The sequence below is a fragment of the Astatotilapia calliptera genome, chromosome 5 (genome assembly GCF_900246225.1).
Source record: "Astatotilapia calliptera chromosome 5, fAstCal1.2, whole genome shotgun sequence".
Classification (NCBI taxonomy): domain Eukaryota; kingdom Metazoa; phylum Chordata; class Actinopteri; order Cichliformes; family Cichlidae; genus Astatotilapia; species Astatotilapia calliptera.
The window spans coordinates 13,811,810-13,830,182 of NC_039306.1; the positions used below are offsets into that span (position 1 = coordinate 13,811,810).

General features: G+C 38.6%; 1 protein-coding gene across 1 annotated transcript in view; it reads right to left on the reverse strand.

Annotated features, from left to right (window-relative positions):
• The window catches only part of raly (RALY heterogeneous nuclear ribonucleoprotein), a 130,276-nt gene extending 121,943 nt beyond the window's left edge, over positions 1–8,333 (reverse strand). The window contains exon 1 of the mRNA XM_026167344.1: positions 8,207–8,333. The gene's annotated coding sequence lies outside the window, so the exon portion shown is untranslated. The remainder of the gene's footprint in view (positions 1–8,206) is intronic.
• Between the last annotated feature and the right edge of the window lie 10,040 nt (positions 8,334–18,373).

The following is an 18,373-nucleotide window of genomic DNA, read 5'->3' on the forward strand; positions in this document are numbered from 1 at the left end:
TAAAGCTTGACAGCTATTAATGAATCAGGTCAAAAGCCCACAGGCTGAATATTCTAGCTCATTTAATGGACATAAAAACATTTCTCAGTAGAATATCACAGAATGCATCGTATTACCCAAGTTTACTTATCACAGTGAGAAAGAAAGGTTTGCGTGCCACACTACCATTATCTGCCCGCTGGCTAAGTGTGCTAGAGTGCATCCGGTCTGCATGCAGGTGTGAGTGTCTCCAGGGGAGAAAAGGATAGACCTGTGTGAGTGGGTGTCTGTTTGCATGTGATGTGTCTAAGTAAGCTTCAGTGGGTCAGTGTATGTGTTTAATGTTGAATGTGTTTCAGCTGTGTGCAATCTATAAAAGAGAGTTAACATCTCCCATAGAACAAAAGGATAAATCATATCACATGCATAGTTAAAATATGTGCCAATGTATTTAATAAAGAAGCCTAATTGAAGTCAAGGTCATGCAACAGAGAAGAACATTAATATGGCTTGTTTGCATGCGTATTTCATCTCGTGCCCCTCCCCCCCGCTTTCTGCTCACTTTCTGCTCTAGTTATCCAGTAAACATTGAAGCAGTTTTCCCCGAAGCACAAGTCTAGGAAAAGCGCTCTTTTTTTTAAGTGATGTTTTTGGGAAACAAGTTGAAAATCACTGGAAGTTTGTTGTTAGCAGATGATGTCATTTCTAGGGTGTCACATGCTGCCATTCTGTCAGATAGAAAAACTGTACTCTGATATTTTGGTGATATTTATTGCACTAATGTGGCAGATCTTTAACTCTTACCCCATGCATGTGAACGCCTGTAAAACACTCCTTGATATCACCTATAAACACACCCAGGAAGCATAATTGTTCTACATGGAGTGTTACTATTGTGAAAGAACAAAACTGAAGTTTTACTGAACATCACCACATATTTTTTTTTAGTTTCTAAATGTAATCAATAAGTGAAGGAGAAAGAGGAAAAAGGTGAAAACTCCAAAATGAGACCTGAACTATGGCCTCCTGGATCACAATCTTGCAACTTACTTCTCTTCCTCCCACTAAACAGATCTTAGTAGAACTACATTTTGGGTGTTTTTGGTTTAGGGAATAGTGCTAGTCATCCGCTAATTACTTGTAAAAGTGTCTATGAGCAAGCTAATGAATCCAAATTGTCCCTAAACCATCCAGCATATCAAGGCGCTCGCAAAAAAACATCTATGTTTTCCTCACTTTAAGAACTCATTAACTTGACAAATTACATATTTTCAATCTAACCACATGTTCCACTTTGTCACATATCGTTTCCACTCTCCTGCGCATTATTTGATTTTTCTCTCCTTTGACTTGTTTTTTCCTTAATGCCAGCTTCACTTTTTTTTTTGTATTCATACATCGTCCACCTGCCAATTTTAGCTGCCACTTTAAACTCTGTTTTTAATATTGCACTTCTTGAAACATTTTTTCATCCAAATGGCATCTCTCATTCTGACTCCCAGCCCTTTCATGCATTAATATAAGCTGCTGAGGCTTGAGGGAAGCACTGACAGTCTTTACAATCGCAGACGTTGATGGCTTCAGTCCTTGTATTCTCTCATGTGTCATCAAACAGCTGCAAGCAGCTATAATGGCTCTCGGAAAAACCAGAATCCACTGAATTACTGCAACAACAAAACAAAAAGCTTCATCGTTTTTAAGAGCAAAAGGAGTTTTTGAGAACACATTAAAAAGGTCAATTAAGAAAAATGTGTAGGTGTCAAAAAATTTTCTGTTTTGTGTACACTCCAATCAACAAAACTGGTGTACTTTTGATTCAGTCTTGCCTTGATTCTAGATTTAAACATATCTGCACCTTGGTGTATGTGCTGCCATCTCTACATGGAAATTACCATCATTACCAAAGAGGACAGGAAGGTAACAAGAAACAAAGGAGAGCAGGTTTTACGTTTCACATTTATGTTATAGGATCCAGTTCTGAGAAAAACATCTGGAGTGACACCTGCACTAGAAAAAAGTAGCCTGCTCGACCAAAAAACTGAACTTACCCCACAGCTTTACTGCCACAGAGAACTAGAGACAAAATGGTGAACATTCACCCTTCTGTACGTCTTTCTTTTATAGTCATTTCAATAATTTAAAGCCACAAAGCAACAACAAATCATTTCCTGAAACAAATATGACTGATTTGACATCATAGCCATTGCTATAATATGTGAACTTTCAGTAAATCCAAATGGAAATCCAAGTGCCATTGAGCAACCAAAAGGCAGCTCCGGGAACCGGAAAATAAATCTAATGCAATCTAAGTGTGAAAACTGTACTTTCTCCAGTAGAGTGACACTTGACACTTGAGACGGGCTCCTTTTGTATCCTTCCACCCATTTTCTTCTGCTTATCCAATCCTAGGCAAAACTTTCTATCCTGTACTATTAATTTGTGCTTAAAAAATGCATGTGTAGGCTTGAGAACTGTCTTTTTCTCATTTCAGTTGTCCCCTTAAGGCAGATCATCTTCTTCCATCTCATCTTATCCCTAGCATCCTCTTCTCTTACACCAAGTGTCTGCCTGTCCTCCTTCCCTATATCAATTAACCTCCTCTGCAGTCTTCTCTTTTCCTCTTACTTGGGAACTGCACATCCAGCATCCTAGTTATGGACCAAAGGATACTGTGACATGAATGAGGACCCGCACACACAGCTTACACGTTACTACACGTTTTATTGTTTGGTGTTTCTTCCAACACTCGGCTGCAGCATTCCAGCTGCCACCCACACACAAAACACCCCACCTCAGGTCCCATCACATCCTTTATAAGGGAGACACGATCAGCCTCCCCTGACACCACACCCTGAACCCACTCCTCCACCCCTCCTGAGCCACAAACCACACCTTGCCACAGATATTTAACAGTACTGTATGAATGTCTGTGCAAACATCTTGAGCCACCCCTCATTTCTTTATATTTTGCTTGTAAAGAGCCAGAATTTCTTGTATTTCGAAAGTATTTCTTTTCACATTGAATGCTTTTTCATTCATTTTGAATCCAGCCATTGAAGTTGCTGCTATCCTTCTGTAACAAATCGCACATGAGAGTTGTCTCCACCCACTCCACCCTCCCTGCACTCTCTTCTTCACCTAACTCATTCAGTGTATGTTTCTTCTGATAGTTGACCCCAGCTATTTAAACTCAACCACCCTCACTACCTCTACTGCTACCCTCTCTCTCATTTCCACACAAGTATTCAGCCTTGCTGTTACTGAACTACATTTCTCTCCTGAGCATGCCTCCAGCTCTCCAGGAACCTGCTCCCTACTCTCACTACATACAATTGCCATCATCATAGTCCACAGAGACTCCTGCCTGACCTCATCTATCAACCTGTTCAACACCACAGCAAACGGCAAGGTGTTCAGAGCTGATCCCTGACCCAGTGCCGTCCCCACAGTATTCCACTATATTAACTGGCATAACATGCAAACTTTGTTATTTATCCACAGTCAATGTGAACAAAACCAGCATTAACATACTCTATTGCCTTACTGAAATGATATACCTCTAGTGTGACAATGCTAGCTTGACCTATAGTAATTAAACAGAGGAATAAATAAAAAAAAATAAAAAAAAGTCAAATTGTAATTAAGACTAATAGATTTTTTTCCACTGGTGCTGATAAGTTGAGCAAAAATATCAATGTAGAACATGGTTTATGTACATCTGGGCGATCGTGGCTCAAGAGTTGGGTGTTCGTCTTGTAATCGGAAGGTTGCCGGTTCGAGCCCTGGCTCGGACAGCCTTGGTCGTTGTGTCCTTGGGCAAGACACTTCACCTACCACCTACTGGTGTTGGCCAGAGGGGCCGATGGCGCGATATGGCAGCCTCGCCTCTGTCAGTCTGCCCCAGAGCAGCTGTGGCTACAACTGTAGCTGCCTCCACCAGTGTGTGAATGTGAGAGTGAATGAATAGTGGTATTGTAAAGCGCTTTGAGGGGTCCCGAAAAGCGCTATATAAATGCAATCCATTATTACATGTAACATTTCTAATACACAGTTTTAAATGAAATGTTTTTAAATAAACCTCGGTTACTATTGATTACCAGAAATACAAATAAAATTCATTTGGCTAATTCATGATCTTTTGATATGACTTGGGTCCTTGCCACAACATTTCTAAAAAAAAAAAAAAAAAAGAAGCTATAAATATGGAACAATATTTAACAAAAAAATGTGACATAAAAATGATTTCTCTCTAACTTGGTGTATACATGCTTAACAATACTGGATCATTCCACTGTGTAAATATATATATACATAGCTAAACCCCAGAAAGGAAAAAATCACTAATTATGCTACCATCCACAAACACTAATGAGTTTCTACATATGGAGCCAAAATGCAGTAACATCTATTTATCATCAGCTCAGAGGTACTGAATAATTAACAAAACCATTCTAATAATTCAGAATCATTATTTATTCATCCATGTTTTCATTTTTCTCTTTTTCTATCAATACAGCTGTCTGAATGCTGAACAAGAACACTGTGTAAAAGAGAAAGAGCATCTAATTTTCACAGTGCTGTAGCTCTCACTGTGACAGTTTTTATTATGTCACTAAGCTGTGAGTCTGCGTTCACTGAGCTAATTTCAAGAGCAATATTGTCGCTGTCAGAACCTTTCATCTCACCTGTTTTGGGTTTTTTTTGCTTTTAACTGATCTGAAGGTTTGCATGCAACTCTGTGGGGTGAGATTTTTTTTTAAATGCTAAAGGCTATTCACGGACTAAAAAACCTTTCAGCAAATAAGTGCAGAGGTCTGCACAGAGATGTCTGAGGAAACAGAGAGAACTGAACAGTTTAAAAAAGAAAAACAGTTCTACATCAAATCAAATCAAATCAAATCAAATCACTTTTATTGTCACATCACATGTGCAGGTACATTGGTACAGCACATGTGAGTGAAATTCTTGTGTGCGAGCTTCACAAGCAACAGAGTTGTGCAAAATACAATAATGTAAACAAGCAAAATACAAGAATGGCTACATCTGAAACTAATAAATATATGTACAATATATAATAGTATATGCATTTCTGGATGTGTATACTAAATATTTTTCTACGTGTGTGTGTGTGTGTACACATATTTTACAAATTAAATAGAGTAAACAATAAATACATACACTGTACATTTGTACAGTGCAGTGACATGGGCACCACCGGCCTATCAAATACGTGCAAGCTTTTTATAAAATATACCTCATATCATTATAAACTATTAAACACTGTTTGGGTATTAGAGAACCCTTAAAACCTGCGAATTTGAATTGCAATTCATCCGCTCTCTTGCGCTTCAGTCATGCACCCATCAATAAAGCATTTTTAAATACAATGCCTTTCTTAATCTGAATGCACAGTAAGGCTCAAAAATGCCTTCAAAGCCTTGCAATTAACACCTAACGTGCTTTGTTATTCAGCAGGATATGTTCCTTAGTTCCATTTTGCATATAAAAGCTTTTCACCTGAAAACACCACCTGCCAGGACTCATGCCTAAGCACTAAACACTGACAAGTGAACCAGGACTAAACAAAGATATAATTTTGTGACCACTTATACTGCTATTAGATATGTGTGCTGGGGTTAAGGTAGCACTATTCTACCCATATATCATACATAGTGTGACACATAAACAAAATCGAAACAGCCACTGCTGCTGGTGAGTGAGACACACCGGGGAGTTTATTTCCTCGCTTCTAGGATGAACAGAAAATGATGTCGTCTATGGCAGTGAGAGGGTACCGAGTCCTGGTTAACCTCACTCACATACTAGAATGATGTAGTATGTGATAGTTATCATAATCATCCGAGCAGGCGAAACAACATTAAGTCACAGCATTTGCCTCACTGACTTTGAAAAGTAAATGAACTTTTTTAAACTTATTAATAATTTGAAACGTTTTATATGCGCAAGAAAGCTGACACGCATTGGCTCTAATAATTACATCCTGACGAACAAGATGTCAAGCCTTACCCATACTTTTCCCCCGCAGGGAATTAATTCTATAAAACAGGTGAGCAGTAGCTCTCTACCAAGAAACGAGTCTCTCTCCTCCAGACAATACAGAGTTTTGTGTTTGTGTCAAACTGCAAACTGATTGATTTCTCTGCAAAGAGGCAAACCTCAGAAATGTATAAAGAGAGAGAATTTTGTCTGGTTACAACAATATTCTCAGCATAGTCCATCAGTCATCACTACAAGCACAGTTCTCATACCTGTGCATTGATATAAGCATACCCATATGGAAAAGAAATAGTAAAAACATATATGATTTACTCATGAAAGTGGCCACTTTCTCATTACTTTCATATATTTTTTAGTAAGTATAGAAAACATACAAGTTTCATTATATAATTTTTCAAGGGATCTTATATGTGTTTTCACTCTTGTATGCTTTTCATACAAGTTTCATACAAGACAGATAAAAACTTTATAAGATTTATATATATCTTTTCCATATGGGTATTTTCCATGCTAAGCGCTTTGCCTAACATTCACGAACACATTTTGAAGGATGCATCAGGAGCCACTTGGGATTCAGTAACTTGCCCCAGGATACTTTGACATACAAACTAGAGGACCCGCTCTACCTCCTGAGCCACAACCACTCTTAAGCAAACAGTTCTTGAAAGCACCTGCAAGACTTAAATACACAAATGTATTAATCAGTGGAGCTTTTAGAGTATCAGATACGTGAGAGTAAATGTTAAATATTGTGGCTACCAAATTATTAAATTGTTTTTGAGAATCTGTCAGTAATTGAAACGTAATGATTATAATTCCAAATATATCCAATTTCTCATCAAGAACAGACAGACTGAGAAACACAAACTAACCCAGAATCATAAATTTATTACAAGTGCTCTCTGGCAATATGACGAAACACATTTGCAGAATCAAGCACAGCTGCAGCAGCCTGAATCTTCACTGATCTGATAAGTAACTGAACTGTCAAGAGCATAGACGAATAAAAAAATGCTGCCTATAATAATGGGAAATAGAAAAAAATCTTAATCACTTACGAAGCGCTTGATACAAAGTTTTCTGTGTATGCTGAGGAGATGGATGTCTCACCAAACTGTTTATATAAATTTACACCTTCGCTTACTTCTTATATTAGCAAATGTTTATGTTTTTCTTTGTTTTAAACTCTCACTGACTTAATTTTGGCTCAGAAAAAGAAGTTTGATTTTAAAATCCAGTACACACAACGGCAGGTTGGTGTATTCAGGTTAGACAGCTTCCAAAAGTCTACACTGGTTGTTGTAAGTTTGAAATATATTACCAATATTAAACTAAACTAGATACAAGATTTGCTACCAAATTAATAGATCTGAGAATGAAGTGTGCATGTCAAAACAGCTCTTAAAGGAGCCAAGTGACGGTTTACAAGAGCAAAAAAAGCTCTCAGCATGCACTGAAGCTCATATCTGCAAAAACAGGAACAAACAGCCAGTCTGCTGATATTACACACCAGAAACGCTGAACAGGACATGACAGAGTAACAAACCCAGCCTGTCAGCTCCAGGTCTGCTTCACGAAGACCGACAGTAAAACAGACTTTAGTGTCTGTTTGTGTCTCTGTCTGTGTGCAGCTGCAAACACGTATTCACAGAACTGAGATCACTCTTCGGGCAAAAGCAGTCCCGTCAGAGACACGAGCAGTTCGGTGGAATTTGATCGGTCCATGAAACACCTGCCCATCATCAGCAGCACCAGCATCCCCACATCTGCCATGCTGCACCCGCAGCATTCAAATATAAGATACATAAAAATCCATTTTGGACTTTACAAGAATTAAAAAAAAGATGTTGTGTGATTACGATGGGGTGGGCAAACTGAAGAGCCAAACTCATGAAAATCCAAATAAATTCTGTAAGAGATTAAAAAAAACAGCAGATTTCTTTTTTTTTTTAAAGTGAACAAAACGTAACGAAAAAAAAAGAAACTGAAAATAAAGACAAGAAAGGGTATAAAACTGGTTTTCCCTCCAACAACAACACAAAGCAGAGAGTAAAGAGCTCCGGCAAAGACTTGCAGGATAACAGAGAAATCCAACAGCTAAAAAACAAGGGGATGAGGGGGACAAAAAGGAAGACAAAAAAAAGAAAAAGAAGGGATATCAAACCTGAAAGAAAGAAAAAATGAAGACAAGAGGAGGGGAAGAACTGACCTTCCAACGTAGGAGGTAAAAACGCTGAAAGAGGCTGACGGTGAGAAGGTGAGAAGAGCTGACAGCGTTCGGGGACGACGTCCGGAGTGCGCTCGGTAAACGGGCTGAAGCTCTGAGTGGCAGAGCAGCCGCTGGAGCTGCGACAAACAGCAGCAGCGTGTCGACTGGAGCAAACCACTGATCACGGGCAGGGAGGGGGAGCTGCTGCTGCTGCTGCTGCTGGGAGCTCTGTGGGTAATTTGGCACTTGGATTAAAAAGCGCACGACAAACTCACTTAGAAGGAAAAACGAAAGAAAATTTACTGCATGTGTCTAATTTTCCATAGCTGCTGGTAGCTAATTGCCCAGATTTTCCTGTAATCATAAAGCATTGTTCATTGTTCATTCACAGAACACAGGCTTAAAAAATGTGGACCCATTGTTAAAAAAAATACAACATCATACATTTACATAGGGAAAAAATATCATGTAATTGTTGATCTATTACTTAATTATTTTGCTGTATTATGAATGGCCATGGGGGTGGTCTTCATCTGCATAAAGATGTAGAGTTTATGAACACAGTCAAAAATCAAAAGTTTATGGTCCAGATTGGAGTCTGTGACGGACTGACTCTAGCCTCTGCACCTTATACTGGACACCCCTGGTTTAGTGCATTGGCGAATTTAGACCTTTTTTTAATGGGTGCTCAAGCATCCCTTAATTTCATTATAGAGCCTCTCAAAAACACTATAGTAACAATAATAACGTATTTTACTAGTATTTTCTGACATCATCTTCTAATGGTCTATTTTGTCAGCTTAAGTTACAACGAAAACAAGGTCAAATGTTCTTTGTTCTTGATGTCATGATGTTACATAGCTCTCACACGCTGTGGCTTCTTAGTAATAAACACGACAAGGTTATTGCTGTTAAAAGAAAATGAAGAGATTATTCAAAGTACACTTTACCTGAAACTTCAACAAGCAGAAGTGCAAGTGGTTCTGGGGGGTCACAGCAATGACCCTGCATTTGGTTACAGAAAGAGCTGATTATGTATATTTGTTCTCTAAATAGCGTCAAAACATTTGGTAATGCAGTAGAGCTTTTTAGATAACTTTAGCTTATAAGCTATAAATCTGCTACCATAATACAAGTTGCCAGCCAGTGAGCTGGTGTGTTTTATTTTATTAGTTCAATAAAGTTTTCTAGTTTGGCCGAATTGGGCTTCATTGTTTGTTTACTGATTGCAGAGCCTCAGAGTGCAAGTCAGAAAGATCTTATGTGTCAATGGCCAGCAGCCAATTCCTAGCGAATTTAGTTATGTAAAAATGCTTCTTTATTGGATGACAGCATGAAGATTGAGAAAAGAGGATAGAGAGGGTGAACAGAGAGAGGGGGCTAGATGAAGACAGCAAAAAGGCAAGAGCGCAAAAAGAAACAGATAGGAGTGGACTAGTCAGAGTCATCAAAAGTTATAAAGCTGAGGTATCCTCTGTTTCACCCACATTCATTGATGATCACTGATTTGGATTCATATCACTCTGAACATGGCTTGAACAGGATGGCTGCTAATAGATTTGAGTGAGACACTGCTAATCTATCCTCCACAGAGCTAGGTACCTGGGATCGTGTCTTTATTGTGTAATATAAAAGAAGGGTTTGTATAAATTCAAAAACTTTAATGTAAAAGCATGAAAAGTAAAATAGACTGCAGTTATGTGTTTGAGAGACTGAAACAATGCTGTGAATCTAATTTGCTACAAATTGTTTGTTAATTTACTACATTTAATCAACACAACTGACCCCCTGGGCTCAGATATGATAACCCTAAAACTGGTGTATTATATTAGAACTATGATTATTCATTCAGAATCATTTCTTCAACATTAGAAAAGATCATCCAACCAATTAGATTCCTTTTAAAGGTAAGAGTAATATGTGCCCAGTTAATTTTAGATATGTAACAGTAAAAAGGATCCAGTTTGTTTGCAAATACCTTATTCTATTAATATTAATTACAAAGCACTGTATGCATGACATTGTGACTGGGTGCTTAGCCCACCTGAAGCTTTGATCCTAGAATCACCTCTAATTTGGTGTTTCAACAAGGGGATATAGTTTGTTAGTTGCACCCTACTCTGGACATCACCATAAACTCCGTTGACCTGTTCTTCCATTCAAACAGAGCAGCTGTCTGATAAGCTATCAAATCTAGAACTCTTTGAAGTGATGCAATGCTGAAGGGGAGATTTTGCAATTCTCATTTAACAAGAAAGTCTATAGTGTGCTGGAAAAGGGATATGAGCAGAATTGGCTTTGCAGCACAAGGAAAGATTGATGTGGTTAATTACACAGTGTACACTAGTAAGCAAAGATTAGGGTTTTGATAGTCCACAGATGATAAAAGATCAAACTATTTTAAAAAAGTGGTTACGTTGTTCTGTCCCAGTTTGCTATGAAACAAGGTTACTGCAAAAATGATTTCTATAACTGGGAAAGGTAAACATTTATAAAGAATATGGAGGGGTTAGCACTATCACCTCCCAGTGTGGAGTTTGCATGTTCTCTCCATGTACTTTCTTCTTTCCACAGTCCAAAGACATACTTAATTAATTAAGTAAATAATTAACTATTCTAAATTAGTCATAAGCATGAGTGTGAGGATTGTCTCTCATTCTGTTTTGGCCCTCGAATAGATTGGCAACCCGTCTCCTAACTCTCACCCCATCAAAGCACAGGTCAAGACTTCACGCCCCAAGGACCTCAACAGCTACAGGCCGGTGGCTCTGACATCCCACCTGATGAAGACCCTGGAGCGGTTGGTCCTGGCTCAGCTTCGGCGCCTAACAAGCTCATCACTGGACCCACTTCAGTTTGCCTACCAGCCTGGCATTGGAGCGGATGATGCCGTCATTCACCTCCTACATCGTTCCCTCGCTCACCTGGAGACCGCTGGAAGCACTGTGAGAATCATGTTCTTTGATTTCTCCAGTGCCTTCAACACTATTCTTCCCTCGGTTCTGAAGGACAAGCTGGAGAACTCTGGAGTGGACCATCACCTCACTACCTGGATTTTGGACTACCTCACCGACCGACCACAGTATGTGAGGACTCAGGGCTGTGTGTCGGACAGGGTCGTCTGCAGTACGGGGGCCCCACAGGGAACGGTTCTGGCTCCGTTCCTCTTCACCATCTACACTGCAGAGTTCTCCCACAATTCCACCCAGTGCTTCCTGCAGAAGTTCTCTGATGACTCTGCAATAGTCGGCCTCATCACTGATGGGGACGACAAGGAGTACAGAGGACTGACTCAAGACTTTGTGGACTGGTGCCAGCTGAACTACCTCCAGATCAACGCCAGTAAAACCAAGGAGCTGGTGGTAGACTTCCGCAGGCACAAGCATTCTCCACTGCAACCACTGAACATCCAGGGTATGGACATTGAGGCTGTGGACAGCTACAGGTACCTTGGTGTTCATCTGAACAACAGACTGGACTGGACTCATAACTCAGACGCCCTCTACAGGAAAGGGCAGAGCAGGCTGTACCTGCTGCGGAGACTCAGGTCGTTTGGGGTGGAGGGCCCACTCCTGAAGACCTTCTATGACTCTGTGGTGGCTTCTGCTATCTTTTATGGTGTGGTCTGCTGGGGCGGCAGCATCTCTGCTGGGGACAGGAAGAGACTGAACAGGGTGATCCGAAGGGCCAGCTCTGTTCTAGGATGCCCTCTGGACCCAGTGGAGGTGGTGAGTGACAGGAGAATGGCGGCTAAGCTGTCATCCCTGTTGGACAACGTCTCCCACCCCATGCAGCAGACTGTGACAGCACTGAGCAGCTCCTTCAGTGGGAGACTGCGGCACCCACAGTGTGGGACGGAGAGATTTCGCAGGTCTTTCCTCCCCACTGCTGTCAGACTCCACAACAAAGACTTTAACTGAACAAACACACACATCCACACATGTGCAATAACACTAAGTGCAATAATCTTTTCTGTCATCGTTGTATTTTTACTCAGTTGTATATAGCATTCGTATTCTATTTTTATCTTATTGTATATTTTTATTCTATTTTATTCTACTGTATATAGTATATTATTTTATTCTATTCTGTACAGCTGTGTACTGTATTTATTCTTACTGTATTATAATTTTTGCGTCATAACTTTTGCACTGTCCACTTCCTGCTGTGACAAAACAAATTTCCCACGTGTGGGACTAATAAAGGTTATCTTATCTTATCTTATGTACAGTAAGTGTCTCCCTGTTTGTATTGCTACTCTTGTTTACTCTGTACTGCTGCTGCAAAGGTGCCAGGGAGACTTTATGAACGCGAAGCATTAAGCTGTTTGTTTTGTTGACATCAGTGAAGTTGCAAAGTCTTAAAAGCCAAAGGGCAATCCTGAAAACACATATACACACGAGCACGGTTATCTGTGAAAACATTTCAGCTGAGACAAGGAGAAGAGGCATGCGAAGACAGGAAGAGCAAGGTTGTTTATTGTGTTGTGCTGTTTGTTTCTGGGTTTTTTTTTTTTTTGTTTTCTTTCATTCAAGGGCAAAAAGAGGAGCCGTTAAAATGAGAGTGAGTGGGGAAGAAAGAAGAAGCAGATCAGCAGACGGAGACGGTGAAAGATACCGACAGCCAGAGAGGATGAAAAACAGATGCAGAGAAGGAGAACATCCCCTGCTCTTTGAGCAGCCACGTTCATGAAGAAAATACAAGCAGACAGTTGTAACTGACTGAGTAAGTCAAAATATGAGCCAATGTTGGTGTTACAAAATATACTGCTTTGTCTGACCTGTTCACCTTGATGGAAAGACATATACTTTATGCATTTATATAAATAAGAGTCTACTAGTCTTTAAGTAGTGAACCAGTCAATTTCTACAAAGTCCTTCTACAAAACTTCATTCACTCTGGAATCCCCTTTGTGTTAATCTAGCTGATGCTTTATAGCTAGATTTACTCTCCTTAATGGAATTTGTCGAGAAAGCCAACTAAATGAACGCTAATGTTTAACACATGAACTGTATATAAAAGATGGCTATAACTTTCCAGTATGAGTAGTGAAGACAATGTTATTTTTCTTCTATGATAAGATTTGAAGCTCTTTGAACTACATCAATACCAAAAAATACATTTGTTTAAGTGGCATCAACCCAGTCAGCAGGCTTAGTCCCAAAGGTAAATGAAAGCATGAACTCTGGTAAACTTTATTACATGAATGTGCTACTGACCAACTGCAAGCTTGATTTGACAGTGTTGACCTTTGAGAGAACAAAGAGTGTATAATGGTTGAGACCATCATATTGGCAGTGTTGAAACCTTTTGGCTGTATTCTACACTGCAAAATGAGAAAAGAAATACCAGGAGGGTTTGTTTACATCTCTATTTCAGTTTCAGTTTTATTTAAATTTTATTTGTCATATGTAATTTAACAGTGGTTGGGTTAATTGGTAATTCTAAATTGCACATAGGTATGAATGGTTGTTTGTCTCTCTGTGTTAGCCCTGCAACATACCCGCCTCTCACCCTGTGATAGCTGGGACAGGCTCCAGCACCACTGGGACCCTGATAAAGATAAGCAGATGAGAATGAATGAATGAATGTAATTTAACAAAGGCTCAACATTACAATGAAATGTGTTTACCTTAAAAGGCAAAATCAACAAGCTCCTGGCACCACTTATTTTAGCAGGCAGTGTGCTTTTTTAGAAACTATACCTGCAAATATAATGCAGAAACCTCAGAATCACAAGTATCTTTTAAGTTTTTAAAAACTGTAATAACTCAACAACAGCAGGCAGACAAAAATGAAATATGCATTACTGAAATATGAGATTAAAAGTCACTTTTATGGTATAAGTCAGAGGGATTTCACACTGGATGTTTTAATTAAAGTCTCTCAGAATATATTGTCTCATATTCCTTCACTCGGTGCTGCACTCAACAAAGACAGTGAGCTGAGGAGATTCTTCAAGTTATGTGATTTTCTTCAGTGAGAAGTCCGATTTCAAAGCACAAAAGAAACAAAGTTCTCTGAATCCAAATGCTGTTCCCCTTTTTTGTCAGACAAAAAAAGACTGGAGGAGTTAGAAAGAGAGCTTCTTAATACAGCTGTTTGCTTTGAAAAGCAATATGAAGGCTCTGGAAGGTCTGATTAATTGCTAACCCAAATAAACAAGAAACCCAAGCATAGCAACAAATTTGTGACATTTTAAATCGAGGACAAATAAAACCTAAACAATTTTTTTTTTACATTTATAACAAAATAAAAACATTACACAACAGTCTTTGACCAAATGTACCCATGTAATTGCTTTTAATGGTCTGTCATTCTTAGCCATCCATCAAAATACATTAGGCCTAATATATATTACTGTTAAATAATATAAGTAAATAATCCAGTTGCTCAACATTTGGTCACATATTTATGAAAGGAAATCTGACTGGACAAGTCATTAAGCTCCAATAAGGTCCCCTAAGCTCTGGTGAAAATATTTTGACCTGCTTTCTGCTATCAATATAAAAATGCCTGCCTTGCTCGACAAGTTTATCTTTGGCCCTCCAGATGGTCCAGAAACATAAGAAAATACATGTGAATTAAAGTTTTATAGAAACATAGACCTTCTTATGGGCAGACGTCCCTCTATGTCCTCCAAGTGACATTTTACTGTACAAAACAGATGGGACAGGTGTGTGCTGTAGTCCAGGGAGACCTTTAACAGTGTTAACAGCTGTGGGTGTCAGTGGAGTGTGTGATTTCTGCAGATGTACAGTAAAAGAAATTTTAGAAAGTAACATTTTCATCTTTGGTTTAAGATTGTAGTAATTTATACAATAACACTGACAGACTAGAGCAGCGGTCTCCAACCCCCGGGCCATGGACCGGTACCAGTCCATGAGTCATTTGGTACCGGCTGCGAGAGTTGAGGCTCGGGTGTGAAATTTATGGTTCTCAGGGTTTTTATCATTAATTCAGTTTCCCTGGGTGTTTTCCCGTGTTGTAGTTATGTGTCTTATTTCGAAAGTAATATTTACGCATTACAATAGTGACCAGAGAGCATTAAGGGGCAGAGAGGAGGCTGTTACTCTCAATGTTGTTGGCGCATTTCAGGAGGATGCTGCTGATACAGTTACACAATTATACGGTGAATTTGCGTTTATTATTATATTTACCACAGTTGTTGTCTTGGTCGTATCATTTTATTTTGTTGTATTTATCTGCGACACGTTAAAGGCTGGTCCATGGAAATATGACATTAAACCGGCTGGGGACCGCTGGACTAGAGTACTATAGCTAAAGAAGATACATCCATACAGGCAAAAATGTCCTTTGCCATTTTCACCAACATCTTTTTTTGTAAGGTGCCAAATGCTGTCAGATATGCCTGGAATTCCAAACATTCGTGCAAAATGATCTTTGGCTTTAGATGCCGGGAGATCCTCTTTAAAAAACAAAAAACAAAAACATGACTATGTCCAAGTTTGCCAACCAGCGATCTCCTGTTTGGCAAAGTTGGTCCCCAGCCACAGTCCTCATTGGAAGTCATTTTGTTTTACTTAAAGGTTTTGGGTGCCCTAAACATCACATTGAATAATGACTCCCAGCCACTCTCAGTCAGTTTAAACATAATCATAAGGCATCCTTTACCAGTGTCCATATATTATGTGTTTGGAGCTTGAGACCCATATCACTATCACCGCAACCATTTCCCAGACATAAACGGCCATTTATAAAGAATGTGTCTGCAGTAAAAAGTGTGGACCGCACACATAATTCAGATGATGCATACACTCATTTTTCTAGAGTCGAGCCTGATATGGATGGAAATATAAGACCAGATGGAAAAGGAGCAGGAAAAATAGGGATAGGTGGGACTAAATGTAAAAAACAATTTTGCAGGGTTTGCATTTGCCTTTCTTATGATTGTTTTGTTCTCCTTTGTTATAAGCTATGATAATGTGTACACACAGTGCTATGCATCTGGCTCCTGGTGGGTCTTGGCACAGGCGTGAAAGGACAGCTTGTTTGCATTCGCGAAATGTCACTGCTTTGACAGAATGGCACTATTTGACACTCTGGTAATAAGAACTGTCTCATTTGATGGCGCATTGACAGCATTATAAAAACCAACACAGCTAATTAAAAAAAGGAAAACTCAATATACAACTAAATACACAAGTGTGAGAAATGCAGAAATGCAGGGCGAGCCCAGAAATCACAACCAATCTTTTAAAATTAGGTGCAACACATTTCACAATTTCATTCTTTATTGCATGAACTTTAATGTCTTGAATTTTCTTCTTTTTGATACTAATGCTGATGCTTTTTTTAAAAAAAAAAAATTATTTTAATGAAGAAATTTTATGTAAAATAACTGCAGAAATATATAATTTCAGCTGGACAAATCGGCCATATGAAACCAAATTTTAAACAGCTTTATTTAGTTGCCATATATAGTTTACCTATTTAACACCACACAGAAGATCTTGCCATCAAAACAAAACAGATAAAAAAAGACAATAATTACATTCTCTCCTCAGTTAGCCCCAATTAGAGGATGTTACACAGAAACTTTTACACAGATTAGACAGGAAATTCTACATCTTTGTTTTCCCCCCTAAAAGCTTCCTAACAAGTTAGTGTTCCCAAAAATATGTCTGGGATGGCAACTTTGGTGCCTAATGAGCTGAGGAAGTTGTACGTAAGCAAGTGGGCTTTGCCTGGTGTGAATAAAGCTTAACTTCACTTTAATAATGTCTCCTGGTTTGATTTGTGATGTGAGACACACAACAAAGAGTATCTTGTTAAGGCATAAAAAACATCCTGAAAATAAATTGATGGGAACACATATACAGGCCAGAGAAGTGGGCTTGTGAGCAGATTATTAAACCCAAGTGTAGGCTGAGTATACAGAACAGTATGTTCAGTGCTAATTTTTTAACCCTTTATACCTGATACATAAAGAAAGTTAAACATCAAAGTCAATAAAAAAAACTCTGTTAAGTCAGTCATTATACAACATCTACCTAATCTCCACTTAGAGTAAATGGCTAAGAGAGGACCTGAGCTGTAATACCATTTTAGTTCTTGTTAATAAATAAATAAATAGAAAAGCTTGAATAATCTTAAATAATAATTAATCCAGGATTTTAAATATTTCCTTCAGAGGTTTTAAGATTGAATTCATGTTCTTATGAGAGTGAAGAACAGCAACTTTGATCATTTATTGTCTGAATGTAAAAACAATCCTATACTATTACATTGTACAGTATGGTACATTTTTAGCTGTCCGAGACAGCCAGTGCATATGATGTGATTAGACCACACACTCGATAGATAGATAGATAGATAGATAGATAGATAGATAGATAGATAGATAGATAGATAGATAGATAGATAGATAGATAGATAGATAGATAGATAGATAGATAGATAGATAGATATTTATATCCTGACAGAAGTACCTTCTTCCAGGATGACAATGGGCCCATCCATAAGCCATAAAGAGTCACTGAGCTGTCTCTATTAGTAGGAAATGATGTGAATCATGTAGTGTAACCTTGGCAATCAACATATTATGGGCTGCTGATTGCTCCACCACCACCATATGAAGGTATATTTTGTACAATGTGCAAAATAGCCACTGGTTAGTCAAAGCCTGTGCAGCCTGAAGCTAAGTGTTTCCATAGTCACAAACTTCTTTTCATCATCTTCTTCTTGTTTAGTCAGTCAGAGAAAACAAGCACATGTCTGACTGTGAAATTAAGTGAAATTATTCATCATACCCCTGTTAATCGTCAATTCTGACTGTAATGAAGGCCATTATTTACAAAATCAATATCATTTTGTAATCAGTAAAACTTGAAACAAGCTTTCAAGCCCATAACTCATCAAGATAGTGTTTATTGAGGTCATAGGGAAACTAACTTTCCCACAAACTTCCACACGGTTAGAAATCTCTTTGAGTTTTGCCCTGTTGACTGTTAAAATTAATGTAAATAAAAGCCAAATGCAATAATGTCATAAACCAAAATTTATTTTCAACAGAACATAGAAACATGTTAAACTGAGACATGTTCCTATTTCGCAAAAAGTATTTTGAATTTGACAGCAGCAACATGTCTCAAAAATTACGACCTGAGGAAATAAAATGCTGGAAAATTAAGGAGTACTTAAAAG